Source organism: Dioscorea cayenensis, chromosome 19 (assembly GCF_009730915.1).
Source record: "Dioscorea cayenensis subsp. rotundata cultivar TDr96_F1 chromosome 19, TDr96_F1_v2_PseudoChromosome.rev07_lg8_w22 25.fasta, whole genome shotgun sequence".
Taxonomy (NCBI): domain Eukaryota; kingdom Viridiplantae; phylum Streptophyta; class Magnoliopsida; order Dioscoreales; family Dioscoreaceae; genus Dioscorea; species Dioscorea cayenensis.
In genome coordinates, this window is record NC_052489.1 from 25,811,622 (window position 1) to 25,833,340 (window position 21,719).

Consider the following 21,719-nt stretch of genomic DNA (forward strand, 5'->3'; position numbering starts at 1 on the left):
TCCTTGTATAAATGGATGAATGATCTCTTTACTTGGTTCTTATATATATATATATATATATATATATATTAATATATAGTCAAGTGGGTGAAATTTATATCCAAATTAATGTTTCGGAAAAGTAGGAGGATAGTGCTGAGGAAGCTGGGAAGGTGAGTGAAACACATGGCGGTTGTCTTTATTATGGGCACGCGGATATGAAGAAGTAGTTGCTGAAATAAGCCTTTCATGTTGGCTTGTCAAACATACTGTGGAAATGATGGATTGATTATTATGTACAAGTTGCTATTTCTCGTCTTCTAAGTCTTTGTCCATCCTTAGATCGGTCCTCATTGTGGCAAAATTTCCCATGTGAAATTAAGGGTGTGTATCAAAGCAAAATATTCAACTTTATAATTAAAAAATTAAGGATTTAGAAGAGTAACATTTAAATAAGTATCTAAATTATTGCTACAGTAAAAAAGCTAATTTATTTATCGGTGGAAGATTGAAAATTCAATTTTTTTTTTAACACAATAGGTGAGAATTTATAGTTTAATTAAAAGAATTTGAGTTCGAAACTTCTCAAACACAATGCAAAAAAATAAATAAATAAATAAATATTTGTTGCCAATTTGTCAAAAAAAATTATAGTTATTCAAATAAATAAATAAATATAAATATCTAAAGTTAATTAGAGATGGTAAATAATTGTTAATACAATGCAAATTTTCACATGATGAGCTGATGTGGAGAAGAATGAGACGATGGCAATCAACTCTGCAAACATTTTTCCCTGATAATTTTCTCTTGCAAGTTGAAGGATATTGAAGAGACTGTCAAGAGAAATTTAATTTTCTATCCAAATAAAATGGAACAATGATCAAACAAATAAGAATGTGAAAAACGTTGAGCGGTATGGAGACAATCTTTCCATCCCTTTATCTTTTCAATTCTTTTTTCTAGTTAAAATACAATGCCATGATGATTAAGCCATCCCCTTACTTTTGCCTTCCCCTTCAAATAAAGTACAGTGACATGATCATTAGAATAAATTAATCTAGTCTTTACCTTGCTTTTTATTTTCTTATAAAATAAATAAACCAAAATTTAAATTAAAATGAAAACTTAAAGTGGTCGTTGTTGAAGTGTGCTTCATCCCTAATAATTGCTTTCTGTATGGGTTTGTTCTTTTCTTTTGTCTTCTTGTTTGTTTTTTTGTTTGGTTTGTACATATATTTTTTTTTAATAAATCAGTGATTTATCTATTTTATTAAAAAAAAATTAAATGAGAATAGTACAAAAACTCTCAATAAAATAAAAACAAAATAAAATATAAAAGGAGCCATTCTAATCACCAAAAATGCTTAAATAATCAGATAAATAGAGGATGAAAAAAAAATAGACTCATAAGAATTAATTCAAATTAAGAATTATCCGTTTGTGGAAACAACTACAAGATAATTTTAATATTTTAAGGTCTTAGATGGTCACGACCAACCCAAAAGAAGAGCCTAACAAAGTTCATGCTGCAGTTGATGTAGACACAGTAACCTCTACCATTTTTATTTAATGGCTATAGTTCTTACATTTAATTCAAATATAAATAAATAAATAAATAAAGTATAACGTCTACTACAATTAAATTTGTAGTGTATGTTCAATGGTATGACATTAAAGTGTAAGGGGAGGTCATGGGTTCAAATCTCTCCCACCACAGATCGCTTCTATATCGTTTCACATACATCGCTTACTCGGGATTTCTATATTATTCTCATCATCGTATATATATCAGATATCCAGGGCTCAAGATCTTTGTTTAATCTTATTTCTATTCATAAAAAAGGCGTTTATCGTTTATTATTAAAATTGGTGGTAGTGTAGCTGGCAGAGGAGAGGAGAATGATAATTACATTGAGGGGCTCATGATTAGATGTCTTCTCTCTTGGACTGAAACAAGTAATTTGACGTTGTTAATTTGTTATTAATTGATCATTACTCTAGTAGGCTTAGCTTTTTACACCATCTATATTTTAATTAATTTTGAATAAATAATTTTGGAAACACACGACATTATTTGGTATTGTAAAGATTGCATGATTATATATATATACATATTTTAGAACCATCCTTATTACAACAGAAGAGTGGTAATCATTTTTCTCTTAAATAAAAAATTAAGAATTTAACTTTATCCCAGTGTCATGGTTGAAGATTCATTGCTTTTTCACACACACACACACATATATATATATACCCAATGCCATGGTTGAGGGTTCATTGCTTATCCATATATATATATATATATATATATTCTTTATATAGAATATATATATATATATATTATACTCCGTCATGCAAATGAAGTCCAAAAGAAATAAAAATTCTTAAAAGGAATATCAAAATTTAAACCCTTATTTTTTTTTATATATTAATATAAACAGGTGAAGGAATGAAACCCTTAACTTTATAATAATAAATAAATAAAATACCAACTCTATTATTGAAGAAATAGTCAACCCCTTAATAAATTTATTATATTTTTTTCCCATTTGTATCATCTCCTATTTCATTAGATTAAAAAATATAATTTGACATTTAACCTACATGGTTTAAGATATATACAATGATCTACACATTTCATTTCCATGTCTTTTGGTTTAATGGTCTTTATTAGTTAGGTTTAATGGTCTTCATAACTAATAAAGTACCAATAGAGTTCAAAATTAAAAAAACTGTTAATAAGATTTTTTTTTTTTTTTTCCAAAGCAACAAGCACTATATACATTAGAGGTGTGCGCACAAAGTAGGAATTAATCGTCCAATCCACACACCCTCAGCCGAAAACGAGGGGATTACACTGCTAGCCGACACTCATAACTAGTGACCCGTTATCATTATTATTTCTAATGAGTCTTGAACTCAAAACCTTTTAAATATTTCGCTATTATTTTTCATAATAAGACTAAATACCTTTAGACAGTTAGCCCTTTGGTAGTAAGTATTTTTACAACTATTTGGTTGAACTATAACTATTAACTATTTGGCTGAACTGTAACTATTAACATACACACATAATATATACACTAATCATGCAAAGGAACAACATGTTGAATGGGACTTGAGGTTTATCATCTATATAAAATACATAAGAAATGGTGATCACCAAACTTTGAAGAGATTGGCGAACAAAGCATCCAGAAACCATCCAAAGATAGCTGAAGTCAGCAGCCATTTTAATTTTCATTTACTTCATTAATTTGAGGACCCCAAACAATTAAAAGAAAAGGATTTTCAAAAAAGAATAGCTGGCACTCTGCAATTCTTTGTTAGTGGGAATTGGTGGAACTAGTCTTGAGCTTAAAAAGCAAAAAAAACAAAAAAGCAGGGGGGAATAAAAAGGGTAAAAATATATATACAGGCATATGTGGATAGCATCCAAGAGAACAAATGTGAATGCACAAGGTGGACAAAAATAACTTCCTTGACCAAGTCGAAAGTATTTTCCATGATTAGATTGCATGGGTTCAAACTTGATCAATAAATCTTGGTGACCAAGAAAGAAAGCACACACTTTTTCGTACATGCGGTATATACCTCTATAAAAGTTTAGTTGCATGACTGTTATCTCTATATTTAATGTTTTAGTGGTTTAACTTTTTTATTTAAAAAAACTACTTTAATTTTAAAAAATCATGAAAACTTAAAAAAAAAAAAAAAGAGATCAAATACATATGAACCTTTAGGGGCATTCATATGTTATAACTTCAACACCGTTGTTCAAAACTCAAAAGCCTTCATATGTACATCAATAACATTAGCACCTACTTCGTCAACACGGATCTCATTGATGGTAATATCTAGTTGACTGATTTGGTTGACGATATGAACTGGAATTTCAATCATTTTCAGTCCCTCCTAAGTCATCAACTTTGTCTTCCCAACATAACTATGAGCCACATTGATCCTTGATCATAATAATACTTGGGTGTGGCAGCTAGGATCCAGCAGTAACAGTATTGTTACTAAGTTTACATCTTTCTAAGCAATGCAACTCTGCTGAGTATAATTGGCAAGGATGGAAAAATCTTTGGAAATTGGATGCTGCAATTAGAGCTAAGTTCTTTATGTAGCTTTTACTTCATGGTAAGGTTAAAACCTTAGACTTTCTAAAGGCTCTAAACATGGTCTCCAATGCTTGCAATGTCTTATGTGGAATGCACAGGGAAAATATCAATCATCTCTTTAACACATGCTCCAAAATTCAATTGTTTTGGAGAAAAATTGAAGAGATCACAAAAACTCAATTTACTTCGGGGCATAGCATCAATACTGGTATATAGTTGGAAAATATTGGCACTACTAAGAATCAATGGGTGGCCTCTATAATTGTTACTAATGTGTGGAATATATGGAAGGCTAAATGTAATCTCGTCTTCAAAGACCGACGGTTGACCCTCTTTGGATTTCCACCTCCGTTGCGAATTCAGTGAACGAATACACCAAAGATCCAAATTATCAAAGGGAGGTCTTCTTTCTCAATATTTTTGACAGTTACTCCTGTCAATGCTACCTCTTTACTGATGCATCTTGGATTCCAGATAGTCAAACTGGAGATAGTGGCTTCTTTTTTGTTAATGCTCACAAAAAACATTGTGGTTGCAGGAAGCTCAAGAATTGTTGCACGATATGCTCTTGAAGCTGAACTAATTGCTATGGATGTTAGGCTCAAAATTGCTACGGATTACCAAAGAGTAGCTGATTTGAAGCAGACCTATAGCTTAAGTATTACTGACGTTGAAGCTATTCCCCGTGATTGGCACATCCTTGCGCTAGCAATGCATGGGAGAACTTGTCATGTGATTTCTTTGTTTCACTAAGGGAGAGACCTTCCCAGATGGCTGATGAAATGTGCCAAAGCATCTGGTTTTTGCTTTTATTAATTTCTTTGTAGCAGGCTCTTACATCCTTCTTTACTTTCTTGTCAAGTTATTTTAGTCTAGTTTCTTTTTCCTGATAAAATAGCTACATGGTAGCTCTTTTTTTTTTAAAAAAAAAGAGAGAATAAATCTCAAATTTATTAAAATAAATAAATAACAATACAAAGAGAAAAACGCATGTCCACTAGGGATGAAAATATAAACCAACAACTATAAAAGTACAGGGCCTGGAACATGCCAACACAAATAGAGAAAAAATGACAACGAAACTGAGATCACGACCCAGGACTTAGGGAAGCACTCTTTCTCGAGTGAGAAAGATAGTGTGAAGTCACATGCTTGCAATCGAGTCTAAAACCTATGTATCAAGGTCGTGTTTGTCTCGCATAGAAGACCCTGAGAAATGAATGCTTCTTTTCACTACTTCAGCTGCTTACTCCATCTTTTGCCTTTTGGCTGCAGGAACAGCAAAAACCCAAAAAAGAAACATATGACTAATTTTCAAAATAACAAAAGCAAGAGGTAATGATTTGAAATTGAAATTGCATTCATTTTTTGCTAGCCAAATGTGCCACATGATTGCTTTGGCTACGATAGTCCATGCGGCTCTATTCGCCGAACTTAGGTTACAAACCCAGTATTTCCACAATTCCTCCAAGAACAATGGGGTTTTAGGTTATCTAAGGATTCTTGCAAAGTGAAGCCAAATGTTCCTTGCTAAGGAATAGTGGATAAAGACGTGGTTTGAAGTCTTTGTGTCAATATGACATAGGACATAGGTAGATGTTAGTAGCCGGTTGCATCTCCTCAAAGACAGGTTCTCGAGTGTGAGGATTTCGTTGTTCCAGGTCAACCAGTTGAAAAGATTAACCTTTAGAGGGCAACCTTTTTGAGCAAGGTTGTAGTTATAGCATAAAGGAAACCCCCATCAATCAAGAAGAGGTAAAATGAGGACACTGTGGACTTACCATTCGGAGTTAGACCAAACTTTGCTATCCTGTCTAGAAGGGTTCATTGACAAGATACAATTGCAAGTGTTAGTCAAGAAGGGTCTTGCTCAAACGGATTTAGTTACAGAAAAGGTGGAAGAAGGCCTTTGACTAAACCTCGTGGACATTGCGATTGAGTGAAGAGCTCAAGCCAAAGATCCTTTGATGCTCGTCCAAGGAACCATTTATCGTGCCAGAAAAGGATAAAGGTGTTGTAACCGATAACATAAGTGATACATATCCTGGATGCAACGACCGAACACTGGATGCCTTGCCAAAAGAAGGATTTCTTGTTGTGGTGCAAGTGATGGAAGTTCCAGATTGGGGTATTGATAAGTGAATGTTATTTAATATCATTTTATACACTTATTTGGCGTGTATTAAAGTATTCTTATGGAAGATGATACTAAACATGGTGAAAATTGTATTTTTCAGGTATCGGGAAACGCTAAAGGACGAGAGAGAGAGAGAGAGAGAGAAAAGAAGCAATCAAGAGCCAAAACAAGGAAGATGGAATTCTCTCGGCATCAACAAATGAAGAACATGCGAGACTGAACCACTTACGGGCACTTTATGGTTGTGCTTACAGCCATAAGCCTCTTCCAGAGAATTTATGGGCATGTTGATGCTTGTAAGAAGGAGTATAAGAATCAACAGAAGGACTTGCGGGCATGATTTACGCCTGTAAGTCAGACTATAAGGGTTGTCCCAAGGAGCTTACGAGGAGCAACATACACTCAAAAGGTGGTCACAAGCACAATCCAAAGAAGATTACGGCCCATCGCTTACGGCCGTAAGCTAGGCCACAACACTAAGACAAAAGACCTTACGGACAGAACTTACAGTCGTAAGGTGTCCTGTAAGGCACATGATCCATCATTTTCAGGTCCTTACGACCTCGTTCTTACTCCCATAAACAATCCGTAAGTGGCTAGGTATAAAAGATTATGAGGGTTTTGAATCTATCTTTAGACGATCAAGCTTTGGGAAAGAAAAAGGGGTTTTCTACAGATCTTTGAGGGTGAATCATCAAGGAAAAAAAGCTAATCCACTTTAGAGGAAGAAGACTAGAGCCGTCGAGGAGCACCATGGCGACATTTGTGGAAGATAAGGGGGAAGTCCTTCAGCAATCTCAAGAAGCGCAATTGGAAAGGGGTTTTAATGCTTTTAATGATTCTTGTAATCTCTTTTGAATTATATGATTGTTCTCGCTTAATGGAGAACTAATTTTGTAAGTGTTTGGGCATAAATGAACTCTAGGGTTAAATTTGATTAACATTGGTTGTGGATCTTTCATGCTTTACTTTGATTATTAATTGCAATTCTTTACTTTTTAATTCAATCGCTTATCCTTATTGTCTTGAATGCTATTGAAGCGAAAGCACTAGTTTCATGTATGATGTGCTTGTGTGACAAGTCGAGAGACCCACTTAGCATAAGCAAACTGCAATTGTAAGGGATTTGTCATTTGTGAGTAAGCCTAGAGATATGGTACTTTAGAGTCAAGAATTCTCCTCCCACAATCCTACCAAGTGAATTGGCAAGCAATTCCGTACTCTATGCAATCATAAGGAGTTGATCTAAAGAGTGATCTTATTTCTACTTTGTATGGGATTAGGGGTAATCACATTAACAGAAGGGTTGTCTACACTTTGAATTCTTGTTGATTCTTGTTAAGATTTCATAAAATGCAATACGATCGTGGGATTATCTGTATCAGCAATGTAACAAATAAGTTACTATTCATCTTGAGAGAGAGGATAGTATTCTTTAGGATTTCTCTCGGTTCAATTAGGATTGCTAACTTACAACCGTTGTCCAGTAAGACACCCCGTCTATACCCAAGCACCCCATCTCTCTCTCTCTCTCTCTTACTTATCCATATTCATTTCAGTGCTTTTGATTTTTATTTTCTTTTATTTTGTTTTCACATCACACAATTTCGAATAAACTAGTTTTCGGACTAAGGACTAGTACTAATAGACTCAATTTTCCTAAAAGTTATTACAAGATTGGCACATACACTTGCGTCCCTATCAAGTATCCTAAAAGTTGTTAAACTAGTTGATTTTAGAATCGCACTAGTCACCACTTGATAGGAACTTCCACCACCACTTACCAAGGAGAGCATTGTTAAAACCCTTAAGGTTAACTATCCCCCAACAACCTTGTTCACGAGGCTTACAAATTCTATCCCAACACAGATGCATTTGGGTTTCTCTATTTCGAGGTCATGCCATAGAAAATCTCTTCTAATTTAGACGATTGGCTTTCTGACCCAAGTGGCGAGTTTATAAATGGGCATCCAGTGGGTGAGAATGGATGTTAGCGCTGAGTTAATCAAAGTGATTCTACCACTTAAAAAGAGAAAATTCGTTTTCCAGGATAGCAGTCTTGCTCTAATGCCTAAGATGAGAATTCTCTAGTCTTGGCATCTAGGCCTTCTACCAAAGATGGGGATGCCAAGGTAGGTTAGGGGAAGACTGCCCGCAAAGCAATTAAGAGTGGTTAGGGATACTAGGTCTGGAGATTGTCCCCCACTTTATTGAGTAAAATTTGGTTTTATGAAAGTTGATGGACAACCCAAAAATGCCTTCGAATAAACTAAATATCAGTTTGATTATTCTCAAGTCATCAATGCCCCCAATTGACAAAATGATTAGGTTATCCACGTACTATTGGTGACAGTGTTTCTAGTATTGTTCTAAGAGTACCCTATAAAAGATCCCAGAAGATAGGGCATGGGTGAACATTGAGCTTAAGGTAACAGCAACTAGAACAAAAAGCAAGAGGGAGAGACCTTGTATGAGCCCTCGTTGATATCGAACATATCCGGAAAGGGTTATGTTGATAAGAATATTTACTCTAAAGGTTTCTAGAAGGTTTTTGACCTAGCTAATCCAGCGGGGACCAAAACCTTAGCTTGAGAGGCATTAGAGCAAGAACTCACAATCGACCAAATTGAAAGCCTTTGTAAAATTGACCTTTATGATGTTGCATGTAACACCTTTTTTTTGCAAGTTGAAAATTAGTTCCTCCACTACAACTATGTTGTCCATTATTTGTCTGGCCCTTATAAATGCCAATTACGGGGCATCTATAAGAAGGTTGATTTGCTTTCCTAGCTTATTAGCTAGGCCCTGCTTTTACCTTTAACGTTCGGCCTATTAGCCGAATTAAAACCTCCCTCAAAATCATCTCCAAGGTCCCCTCATAAAAGTCCTTAGAGAGATTGAAAAGATCTTAACCCACCACATTCCAGTATTTTTGGAAGAAGAAAACAAGGAAACCATCTGGCTTGAGTGTTGTGTCTACTTCTAGTTCGAAAGTGGTTGTTTTAACTTCTTCCAATGTGAATAGTGCCTCTAGTGGGGGTAGGTTTGGCCTGGTTTTGTAAGAGAGGAAAGACCAATTAAATTTGAATCTGAATGGTTTTTCGGTTCTAGATCAGAAGTAAGAAGTAAAAGCTTTTTCGATCTCCTTGTCACCGGTAAAGTCGGTATTATCGTGTTTAACTTGGTGGATGTAATTTCAGTTTTGTCGCATGTTTGCCACTAAGTGAAAAATTTTGGTATTTCCATCTCCTTCCTTCAACCAAATTGCACAAACTCTTTGCTTCTAGTAAATTTCTTCTTAGCGCATCAGGGTGTCTAGAGACTGTGAAAGTTCTATCGCTTGTGCCTGCTCATCTGGGGAGAAGACTCAGTGCTCATGGATTTGATCCAAGCTATCTAATTTTTGCTAGATCTCTAGTTTGCACTCTTTGATGGACCTAAAGCTTATTTTAGCCCAATTGGATAGCTTTTGTTTAAGTTAGGCACCACTCCTGAATGAGCATATCAAAGTTCTCAAAAGAACACCATGGTCGCTCAAATTTGAAGTATCACTGTTTAGGGGTGTGAATTCCAACCTCCAAACGAACGGGGGGCATTGTCTAAGTTAAACTTGGGAAGAGAGATTTGTTGGACTCTAGGAAAATGGGCTAGCCAATCCATATTCACTAAAAACCTATCCAACCAAACCCAAGTAGGGTCCGATTAGCAGTTACTCTAGGTGAATCTTCTACCTTGCAAGGGTGGTTCTAGTAAATGTAGGTCTCTAAGTATGTCTTGAGCATTTTGAATGTCTTCTAAGTTAGGGGCTCTTGTGTTTTATTTTGAGGTGAGAAAATCGCGTTAAAATCATCATAGATTATCCACGGGAGTGATTTGGAGGCATTACTGTCTCAGATTTCCTTCTAAAACTTTTCCTTAAGCGACCTAGCATTGGGGCTATATACTGAGGTGCAAAGCCGTTGTAATTGATCATGCACGTTAGTGAATTCTATGATCATGCAAAATTGTCTTGAATGGATAATGTTGCCTATGACTAGTAAATTTTTTCACCCTATAATCATTTCTCCAAATGAACCTTGAGAATGACAAAAATAGTAACTGTCTAAGTGGGGACCACCAATTGAATTCTAGGTTTGTTTATTAACCTTAGGTAATTTGGATTCCTGAAGGCAACAAATATCTATTTTGTGAAGGTCTAAGAAGACTAACAAAGAATTTCTTGTTGGGCCTTCTAAGGCCCCTAACATTCCATAAAATAATATTCATTGGGTCATATCATTATTCTGGTTAGGTCTGCTAATTGGACCTTGAGGGTGCCTTTAATTGGCTGGACCACCTAGACTCTAAGTGACGAACGTGTTTTAAACACTCAGTCTCATTATTGCCAGAGACATTTAAAACAATACCACAAGCTTTGAAATACAAATTGAATATATACCATTTATTCAAGGATGGGGGTGTAGAATGTGTACCTTTAGATGAGGGTGTTGCAGCCCCCTTATTCTTTGAAGATTGTGGAGGAGCTAAGTAGCCATCATCATCATTCCAGTGGGCAGAGGGTTTCTTTTATATGTTGTTGCAGCGGCTGGCTTGAGGGGTTGCTGATGGATTGAGCTCTTTCTTGCCCTCGAGAAGCTGTCATACTCTCTCAGTGAAGTCCAACCTTAAATTGTATGATTGAGAAGTAGGCCATGAAGGACTACTTGGGGTCTTGCTTACTTTTCCAGGGAGTGGCGGGTCTTCAATCTCCACTAGTTCATCAATATGTGACCTCTCTTCTCCCGCTTACTTTCAAGTGGCACTTTATTTTGGGTATCTAATCCTAAAAGAGAATTCAGACTTGATTGGCTCATTCCTCCGTGGACCAGATAATCCACAAAATGAATCAGCAATCAAATCCCCTGGCCCAGATGAAAAGTTGTTAAGGATTGCCTTAGGATCAACCATGGAGCCCATATTGGATTTTGTAGGCTTTGGTGAAATTAGGGTTGGAATCTTTATAGAGATAGGTTGTATATGAGTAGAAATTGCATTTGAAGTGGGTATTGTTCAAAGGGCGTGTTGATAAAATTTGGAGTAGTTGAATAAATTCCAAATTCATCCAAACCTTCATTAATAATTAGATCAAGCCCAGTTTTTACACTTGGTTGAGTTGAATCACAACTAGTTACTATAGCTAACCTAATGATCCTGGTCTTGGTGCCCTCATATGGAATGGGCTCATCTTTCTCAACCGGACCCAACCCAATTGAAGGTGGTCAGGATTGGTCATAGATGTCCTCCTCGCATGGGTTAATCACACCCAATAATGGATCTCGAGTCGGCATGATAGTTTCATGCTTGCCCTCAGGTGCTATTTGTATGTCAAGGGTGTTTGAATCCCGACGTGACACGCTAGCATCCTAGGAATTGTGCACGAACATGGTGTCAGCCACCAGTGGATAGCTTGAGGCTCATACAACTGGAGCGACTGGCTTTGAGGGCGTTGTCTTTGCATGAAGCACTAAGAGCTGAGGATGATAAAGCTTTGACGACATCATCTGGACAATCTTGGGATTGTCGGATTGCTCTAGAAGAGTCATCCTTGTCGGAGTTGCTAAAATTGCTCGAGGCTTGATGTGCATAGACGAGGAGGCCTTCAACTCTATTTTCCTTTAAACTGTGTTAGGATCTCATGCATGAATATGTGGCTAGAACAGGTATTGGCTCCAAAGGAGAGTTTGACTTCCTATGGTTTCCGGGAGAAGATAGCACCTGCACTATTAAATTATTGCTATCTTTCTTGTTCCTTTGTTTTTTTTACAAAATAGATAAGCCACTTATTAACGACGTGCGCACCACCGGGAATTGATTGTCTAGTTCGTGCACACTCATCTAGTGGACTTAAAAATTAGGTTGCAAACCTGCTCTCACAACCGGGGATCCTTTTTGACACCACTGTATTGAATCATAAGCAATGCAAATCCCTACAAGACACCTTTCATAGTGGAATAGACAGACAGTACCATTAGACCAAAAGCCCTCTTGTATTATTGCTATCTCTTGAGTCTTAGGTTCATCACAAATATACCTTTAAAAAAAAATCCATCAGAACACAATCCGTTTACGTGATGATCAGAATAACTCGGTTTATTATTCTTTGGAATGTTTAAGCAATAATCTAACTGGCTTGGCCTCAAGGTCACATTAGTTTTTTATAATAACCATGTGCAATAAACCCTTGGCCCATATATTATATATAAATGTATATATCCCCCACCTATCTATCCTAAAACAATAACAACTTGTTGTCTGGCTTGATTTCAAGCCTCTTCTTTGGGCAACTCAAATGTCACCGGTTATAATTAAAACAGAAATAAGAAAATCCACTTAACGAAATGGTTGAAAAAAAAGTAATTTTAAGATGGTAATTTTTTGACAATATTGCAAATGACTAAAGATGAAGAATTCTATTCTCATTAAACAATGCTCTGATCTATTCTTACCGAACAAGTCCTAAGTGTTAGATGTATGTTAGATATATGTATGTATGTATATACGTACAGTTATTGTTTGGTATACTTATACCATTATCTTCTATATATACCCAATGTCATACTTGTTTACTCACACATTGAATGAGAATCTATGCTTCCCTATCTTCAATCTTCTAACATGGTATCATACTAGGTTAGATTTCTCCGGCCATCTTCCGGCCATCCTCTTTGGTCCTCTCTCTGGTCATCCTCATCAGTCCTCCTCCTCTACAGGCCATCCTCTTTGGGCCTCTCTCCGGTCATCCTCTTTATCTACTTTCTTCTTCCTTCTTCATTCATTTAAAAAAAAAAATCCCATTATCACCACAGCCAGCATCATCCCATCATCAACATCACCACTTTCATCATCCCATCATTAACACTATAGCCACGGACAGCATCATTATTATCCTATTATCACCATCCACACCACTATCATCCCATTATCACCATCCACACCACCACCACCATCATCATCATCCCATCATCACCATCAACATATTCTCATCACAGCCGCCATTCTCATCAACGCCACCATCATCACGCCATCAACATATCCTCATCACGGCTGCCATTCTCATCAACGCCACCATCATCACGCCATCATTCTTGCAGCTATCATCATCAACGTCTCCATTATCATCACAATTGCCATTTTCCACACCACCACCGGCCGTCACCTCCACCAATTCATTCTCACAAGACCCAATGCATTTTCACAAGATCCAATGTATTTTCACATGTGAATTTTTGTCTGGCCAACACCAAGACATGAGTGGTGTTACTGTTACCTTGTGAACTTTTGTTTGGTAAAAGAAAAGCACTGATAAAAAAAATAGAATATGGGCTCAATGGTCCCCGCAATCTCCACATTCTGACGTGGTGCTTGATGGCACTAATTACATTCCTTGGCGACTTACTGTCAAGCGAATTCTCGATGGCGCGCTCGTGTTCTTCGCCATGTTGATGGCACCGGTACTGCCCCTACTGTACCTTCCTTACCTGACACCCTCGTCTCTTCAGAGGCCATTGTTCTTCTCACGGCATTTGAGCAGCAGCTTGACAAGTAGGCTGCTGAGGAATCTACATCCAAGATGATGATTTGTCAGACGGTCACTCTTGAGATTCGTACCCAGATTGCCGATCTTCCCACTGCCCGTGAGATGTGGGAATATCTTGAGCATCGCTACTGTGGTTCCAGTCAGGCGCAGCTTTATACCCTATACCAAGCCCTCACCAGTCTCCAGCAAGGCGATGACACAGTTGATCAGTTCTACACTCGATATTGTGCTCTATGGCGTCAGATTAATGCCCTCACACCTCCATATTGTGTTGTTCATGCTGCCCAGATTTTCACCTGTTCTGAGTCTTGCTCTTGTCGCCGTAGCCATGATGAGACACGGCGTATGTATGAGTTCATTATGCGCCTTCACCCCGAGTTTGAGCCAACTCGGGCTCAGTTACTTCATGCTCCGTCAGCTTATTCTTTGGATAAGGCCTTCACTCTTGTTCGTGCTGAGGAAACCCGCCTCCGAGCTTCCTTTCCAGGGGGGTAATGCTCTTGCTGTCTCTCGCCTTCCTTCTGGCTCTTCGACTTCCTCATCTACTCGACCTCCTACTCCCTCTACTGTCTCCTCCCGGTCTTTTTCATGACCGAAACGAACTGAGACTTGTCACTAATGTGGCATGCTTGGTCATCTCGAGCGTGATTCCCGGAAGAAGCAACGTGGGCTTCCGCGTACTACTTCCTATGGTTCTTCACCGGCTCCACCTCTACTTCCACTGCCTCATTCTCCCAGGCACATTCTGTGCAGACATATCCTACTCCACCGTCTCCTACTCCATCATCTCCTACTCTGCTGTCTGTTGCTGATCAGCAGTTATTAGTGATGTCCCGACAGTTCCAGCAATCCCACTTAGCAGACTCTACTGGACATGCGCGGTCGGCTCAGGTTCCTCCCTCCGCTCAAGGTAGTTCCTGTCCTCTTTGGCTTCTTGATTCTGGTGCTTTTCTTCACATGACTCCTGATCCCACTTATCTGCATCATTCCCGCCCACCACTGCATATTACTCGTGTTTGCACTGTTGATGGCACACTAGCTCCTATTTCATCCACTAGTCATCTTTCCTCCAATGCCTTCTCTGTCCTTTCTGTTTCCTATGTTCCTCGTTTATCCATGAACCTTATGTCTGTTAGTCAGCTTACCGATTATGACTGTCAGGTTATTTTTTGACCGTACATCGTGTCATGTGCAGGATCACAGTGGGAAAGTGATTGGAGCTGGCCGCCGCCATAGTGGAGTCTATGTGTTGGATACCCTTCACCTCTCATCTTCTACTAGGCCACTTCATCAATGTCATGCTACAGTTTTGTCTCCTCATATGTGACACTATCGTCTAGGTCATTTGTGTCTGTCTCATCTGTCATCTCTTGTTCGTCGTGGTGTCTTAGGAGCTGTCTCTCCTTCCTCTGATGTTGTCTATATTGGTTGTAAGCTTGGTAAACAGCTACAACGTCCTTATCCTATAAGTGTATCTCAGACCACTGCTCCTTTTGAGCTTATTCATTCTGATGTTTGGGGTCCTGCTCCCTTTGTTTCCAAAGGAGGTAACCGTTATTATGTTATTTTTATTGATGACTACACTCGCTACACTTGGATTTATTTCATACATCATCGTAGTCAGTTATTGTCAATCTATCGATGTTTTACAACTATGATTCACACCCATTTTGCTGCCTCGGTCAAGAACTTTCGATCTGACTCTGGTGGTGAATACACTTCTCAGGCCTTTCGTGCCTTTTTATCTTCTGAGGGCACCTTGCCTCAATTATCTTGTCCTGGGGCTCATCCTCAGAATGAGGTTGCTGAACGCAAGCATCGTCATATTTTAGAGACGGCTCGTGCTCTTCTTCTTGGTGCTTTTCTTCCTCCTCATTTCTGGGTTGATGTTGTTAGTACCGTTGTTTGTCTCACTAATCTTCAACCTTCATCTCATCTTCATGGTCGCAGCCCTGGAGAGTCTCTTCATGGGACACCTCCTCGTTATGATCATCTTCGTGTTTTTGGTTGTCGTTGTTTTGTTTTGCTTGCACCTCAGGAGCGAACCAAACTCACTGCCCAATCTGTTTCTTGTGTTTTCCTGGGATATAGCCTTGAGCATAAAGGTTATTGTTGCTATGATCCAGTTACTCGTCGTATACGTATCTCTCGTGATGTCACGTTTGATGAGACCACCCCCTTTTATGCTTCTCCTTCTTCTACTGAGTCTTCCTCTTCATCGATTCCTCCATCTTTCCTTTTCCCTACCAATTCTCCTAAGGATGCTTCCCCTGTACCTTCCTCTCCTCCGTTACTTGCTCCTCCAGAGCTTATTAGTCACTCCCCTTTTGACCCCCCTTCTCCTTTATCTACTGAGCCTCCTACCTAGGGGTGGCAAAATTCGGGTCCGGACAAAACCAAGTCCGGATAACTACTAATATAAATAGAAAAACTTGTGTCCGGACCCGGCCCGGTTTTAAATCCGGACAAACTTGGCATGTCCAAACCCGGTTTATTTTAAAATCGGGTTGTCCGAATGTCCAAATTTGTCCGAATTCTATAAGCTATTTTTAAGTTCGCTCAAATATTAAATTATACAAAAATAATTTAATTCACATTAAATGCAAAAAAAAAAAACATCAATAATCCAAAACTCAACTCAAATTATAGAAAAATCTAAGTCTTAATAGAAAAAACAATAAATGTTTAAAGTTTTTAGAAGAAAGGGCTTAAAAAAACAAATGGGCCTAAGGTTGTGGGCTTTTAAAGTTTTAGGAGTTAAAAGGGCCCGGTTGTCCGAATTTCTATGTCCGGACCTGGCCCGGATTTAAATCCGGACAACCAAGCCATGTCTGGACCCGGTCCGCATTTGCAAACCTTATGTCTAAACCTTTTTTATTCCGGGCCGGACAAAACCGGACCGGCAGGTCCGGACAGATTATTGCCACCCCTACTCCTACCGTGTCTTCCCCTTTTTCTTCACTTCCTCCTGCTCACCCACCAGTTCATTTATTTTACCATCGTCGGGATCCCACCATGACTCTACTTGGGCAGGTACCCTCTGACACCTCTCGCGTCTTGTTGCTCGCGGTTTTTAGCAAGAGTATGGCCGGAACTATGAGGAGACCTTTGCCCCAGTGGCTCACATGCACACTGTGCGTACATTAGTTGCTGTCGCGGCTATTCGCCGATGGGTTCTTCATCAGCTTGATGTGAAGAACGTATTTCTTCATGGGGACCTGAAGGAGGAGGTCTATATGACTCCTCCCCCTGGCCTTCAGGTGCCTCCAGGGTCTGTTTATCGTCTTCGCTCACTCCCCGATGGGGGTTCTTTTCACCTTTCCCTCACGGTACTACTTCGCTATCGGTCACCCAGGAGTATTTAGCGAGCTCTCTATGGTCTCAAACAGGCCCCACGTGCCTGGTTTGAGAGGTTCAGCACAATCATTGAGGCTGTTAGGTTTACTCCAAGCATACATGATCCGGCAGTCTTCATTCATTCTTCACCTCGTGGCCGGACCATCCTTCTTCTGTATGTGGATGATATGATCCTTACTGGTGATGATTCTGCTCATATTATATTTGTGAAGCAGAAACTGTGTGAGACTTTCTTGATGACTGATCTCGGTCCGCTTCGTTACTTTCTGGGTATCGAGATCACATCTCATCCTGATGGCTATCGACTATCTCAGGAGCGTTACACTTTAGATCTACTTGCTCGCTCTGGTTTGACAGATACCCGTACTACCGCTACACCAATGGAGTTACATCTACAGCTTTGCGCTTCTGACGGGATTCCCTTATCTAATCCTTCTCGCTATCGACATCTTGTTGGTAGCTTGGTATATTTGGTCGTCACACGCCCTGACATCTCTCATGCTGTGCATATTCTCAGTTAGTTTGTTACGGCCCCCACCTCTGTTCATTATGGGCATCTTCTACGAGTGTTGCGATATCTTCGTGGCACTGCCTCACGTGGTTTGTTCTACTCTCACCAGTCCACACTTCAGTTACAGGCCTATTCTGATGCTACTTGGGCCAGCTCTCCTGATGATTAGGTCTCTGTCACTAGCTACTGTATTTTTCTTGGGTCTTCACTTGTTGTTTGGAAGACTAAGAAACAACAGACTGTTGCCAAGTCTAGTGCTGAGGCTGAGCACTGACATCTCTCATGCTGTGCATATTCTCAGTCAGTTTGTTGCGGCCCCCACCTCTGTTCATTATGGGCATCTTCTACGAGTGTTGCGATATCTTCGTGGCACTGCCTCACGTGGTTTGTTCTACTCTCACCAGTCCACACTTCAATTACAGACCTATTCTGATGCTACTTGGGCCAGCTCTCCTGATGATCAGGTCTCTGTCACTGGCTACTGTATTTTTCTTGGGTCTTCACTTGTTGTTTGGAAGACTAAAAAATAACAGACTGTTGCCAAGTCTAGTGCTGAGGCTGAGGTTCGTGCTCTAGCTTCTACAATACAGGAGTTGGATTCATTCAATTTTACAGGATTTTGGTGTACCACTTGCTTCTCCTATTCCTATTCACTGCGACAGTATGGGAGCCCTTCAGATTGCTGCTAATCCGGTCAAGCATGAGCTGACCAAACACATTGGTGTGGATGCTCATTTCACCCGCCGTCATGTATGTGCCCATACAGAGTCCCTTCATTATCTTCCTACAGAGGTACAGGTAGCTGATTTTTTCACTAAGGCACAGACACGTGATCAACATCTATTCATGTTATCCAAACTCAAGACGCATGATCCGCCTTGAGTTTAGGGGGGTGTTAAATGTATGTTAGATATATGAATGTATGTATGTATGTATATACATATAGTTATTGTTGGGTATACTTATACCATTATCTTCTATATGTACCCAATGTCATACTTGTTTACACACACATTGAATGAGAATCTATGCTTCCCTATCTTCAATCTTCTAACACTAAGAAACACAAAAAAATATAGAATCCGTGAAAGCTTTATACATAATGTATACTTTAGATGTTATGTGTATACAGGGGTATAATTGTCCATTGGGTTGTGTTTTGTTCCTATATGTAGGCCATACATGTGATGTTGTACAGGTAAGATGGTTCCATATATTCTCCCTTCTATCACATTACACCCTAGAAAACCAACTGATTCTATTAAAACAATATTACGATTTCGATAATATTAGGTTTCCACTGTATTAACAAAGATTCTTAATTTCTTATTTTCTCTCAAACTAGTTACTCTAATTTTCACAAAGATAACATAAAAAACGCAAGAGTGCCCATCTTTCATGGTCCACTTGTCCTTTTTTGTATGTTGAGGGCATAACAGAACCTTATTCCTATTATATCAACAAGTTGTTGATCAGATAACCTAGTTATGGTTATAACTGCATTAGGTAATATAAGAACAGAATGGTTGCGAGAGAAAGAGAAATCCTTGTAATACAAGGAAAGACAATTGTGCATTTCGAGATAGTGGCTGTCGCATCAAATTCTTTTATAGATATTGTCACTACTAATATGAACTTTAAAACATCTACTTTCCTATAATGAAGTAAAGTGAGAAGTCACATGTAAAGCCAGATAGAAAGGCATGCAAATCACATGATTCAAAGGTTGTTTGCAGTCAAACAAATATGGATGCACAAAGAAGACTAGCTGATCAGGTGGAATATGGAACATTGAGCATGGAGAGTGGACTGCAAGTCCATTCCAAACGCACAGTATGGTTGTTTTGGGTTGGGGATTCTATCTATGATAATTATTAATAGAAACTATATCACATAATTGTTTTATATTATATAATATAAAGTGATGCTACTGATTAATTTTTGTATTGCATGTTTAAGTGATGTATATAAAGACCATACTGTGATGAATCATATAAACGCACAGTATGTTCAATTTTTGTATTGGATGATGAAACTCTGCTGCATGCGCAGCACCTTGGAGAGGGAAGAAATAGAAGAAAGAATAGAAGGAATAATAAAATCAACTTATTCATGAGTGATAGAAGACAAACCATGTAGAAATCTTCATCTGAGAACTTCACCAATGTGGTTACCTTTTAGATCCATGTCCTATGAAACAATGAGACAAAAGAACACAAAACAATTAGTGAAAGTTACACACAAGCAAAAACCCTTATAAAATCCCATACATAACCAGAGCTAAATTATACCGTATTCAAAATCTTTTAAACAAATAAGAAAGTGGAGGGAGCTTAAAAAGCAAGTGAGGAGAACATGAGTATGTTGTTCTGGGTGTTTAATTCCAAAGGGGTATCATGCAGAACCATGTACATGAGCCTACTAGGGAATAATACAATAAACATGACAAATTTTTTGAGTTTATGTTACGACCAACTAATGTACAAGGCTATTTAAGATTAAGGAGAAGCAAAAATAATAAATCACAAATTAAAAGACGATCCCATGACCCTTATAGCAACTTGATAAGAGCATTCAAATTGGTCATAAGCTTGGGTAAGGCTAATAACATATGGATCAAATTATGGCAAAGGAATGAACATTAATAAATGGAAAGCTTGATACTGTACCCTTTCGATAAGATAAGTACAGGATGCAGTAAGTTTGATAAGAAGGTTGAATTGAATTCATTTAACACAACAGAAGCAGCAAAATGTGGTGAGCATGATTGCTGCTATTCAATCTGAAATACATATCATGATCTCTCTAAAGAAAACTTACCTAAAGCTTCATTAAATATGTAGATATGAAGTCAACACACCCCTGGCTAGTGGCTGAAATAAATCGCATGAACTCCTCTGGCATTAATGACATAAAATAGATAATCTAATAGCTAACAAAAGAAAAAGAAAAATTTCAAACAGATTCAGCAGTATCACCTTCTCCAATATCATTAAATTCATGTTAAACTCATTGAATTGCCTTCTTGAAAAACTCCTCAATGAACTACAGTAGGAACAATATAGCAACAAGGAAAAGTTCAAGCAACTTCTTCCAGTAGTGTAGAAATAAAGTCAGCATACACCAGGCTAGAGGTGGAAATAAGTCACATGAGCTCCTCTGCCATTAATGACATAAAATAGATAATCTAATACCTAACAAAAAAAAATCCAGAAAATCAGAAACTTCAAACAAATTAAGCAGCATCACCTTCTCAAAGATCATTAAATTCATGTTAAACTCATTGAATTGCACCCTTGAAGAGCTCCTTAATGAACTACAGTAGGAACAATATGGCAAAAGGAAAAGGTCAAGCAACTTCTTCCGGTATGTCTCCAAGTCAAAAATGTATATGATTTCCATAAAATGGTTATTCTTAGATGTTGTGAATTAATTATCTTCTGCATAAAGCAACACAAAATCCTGGATTCACAATAAGCAAAAAAAATTACATTTTTTTCAAGTGTAAAGAAAAAATGAAAATCAAAGGACTCATAGGGAAGGAAAATGCTGTAATATGAAAAATAACAGGGATGGGTTCAAATAAGGAAGAATGCTTTCAATGTAGAGGGAAAGAACTTCTCAAAAGATCATCACTAACATCATTATTGACATTCTGAACAAAACCTTAAAAAACCAATGATACTTGCGACTAGAAATGCATGGCAAGATGTAATCAAGTTAACTTCCATTTTTGTTAAACTGCAACATCTAAAAGCAAGCATAATGGAAACAAAATATACAGAGATAAAAATAATTATATCAGAAATGAAAAAGATTATCAACATGTCAAATGAAAATGGCCATCCCTTCAAAATATCAAATCAAATGGAAAGAGAACATAAATTAAGTTCCTAATCAGAACTTTTAAGACAAATAGTGACCAGAATCCAAGCAAATTAACTAGCTTTACATCATTGTAACAAACAGAAAAAGGTTAAACAAGTATGCGCATAAGGCCTACAAGAAAAACTTTCACAGACAGTGGGGAAA

General features: G+C 38.1%; 1 long non-coding RNA gene across 1 annotated transcript; it reads right to left on the bottom strand.

Moving 5' to 3' along the window:
• Positions 1-5,147: 5,147 nt before the first annotated feature.
• LOC120250519 lies at positions 5,148-20,562 on the bottom strand. The gene is made up of 3 exons (XR_005533029.1): positions 20,508-20,562; positions 19,820-19,877; positions 5,148-5,375 (listed from the first exon to the last, which is right to left on the bottom strand). It is a non-coding gene; the product is annotated as an uncharacterized LOC120250519 (long non-coding RNA).
• Between the last annotated feature and the right edge of the window lie 1,157 nt (positions 20,563-21,719).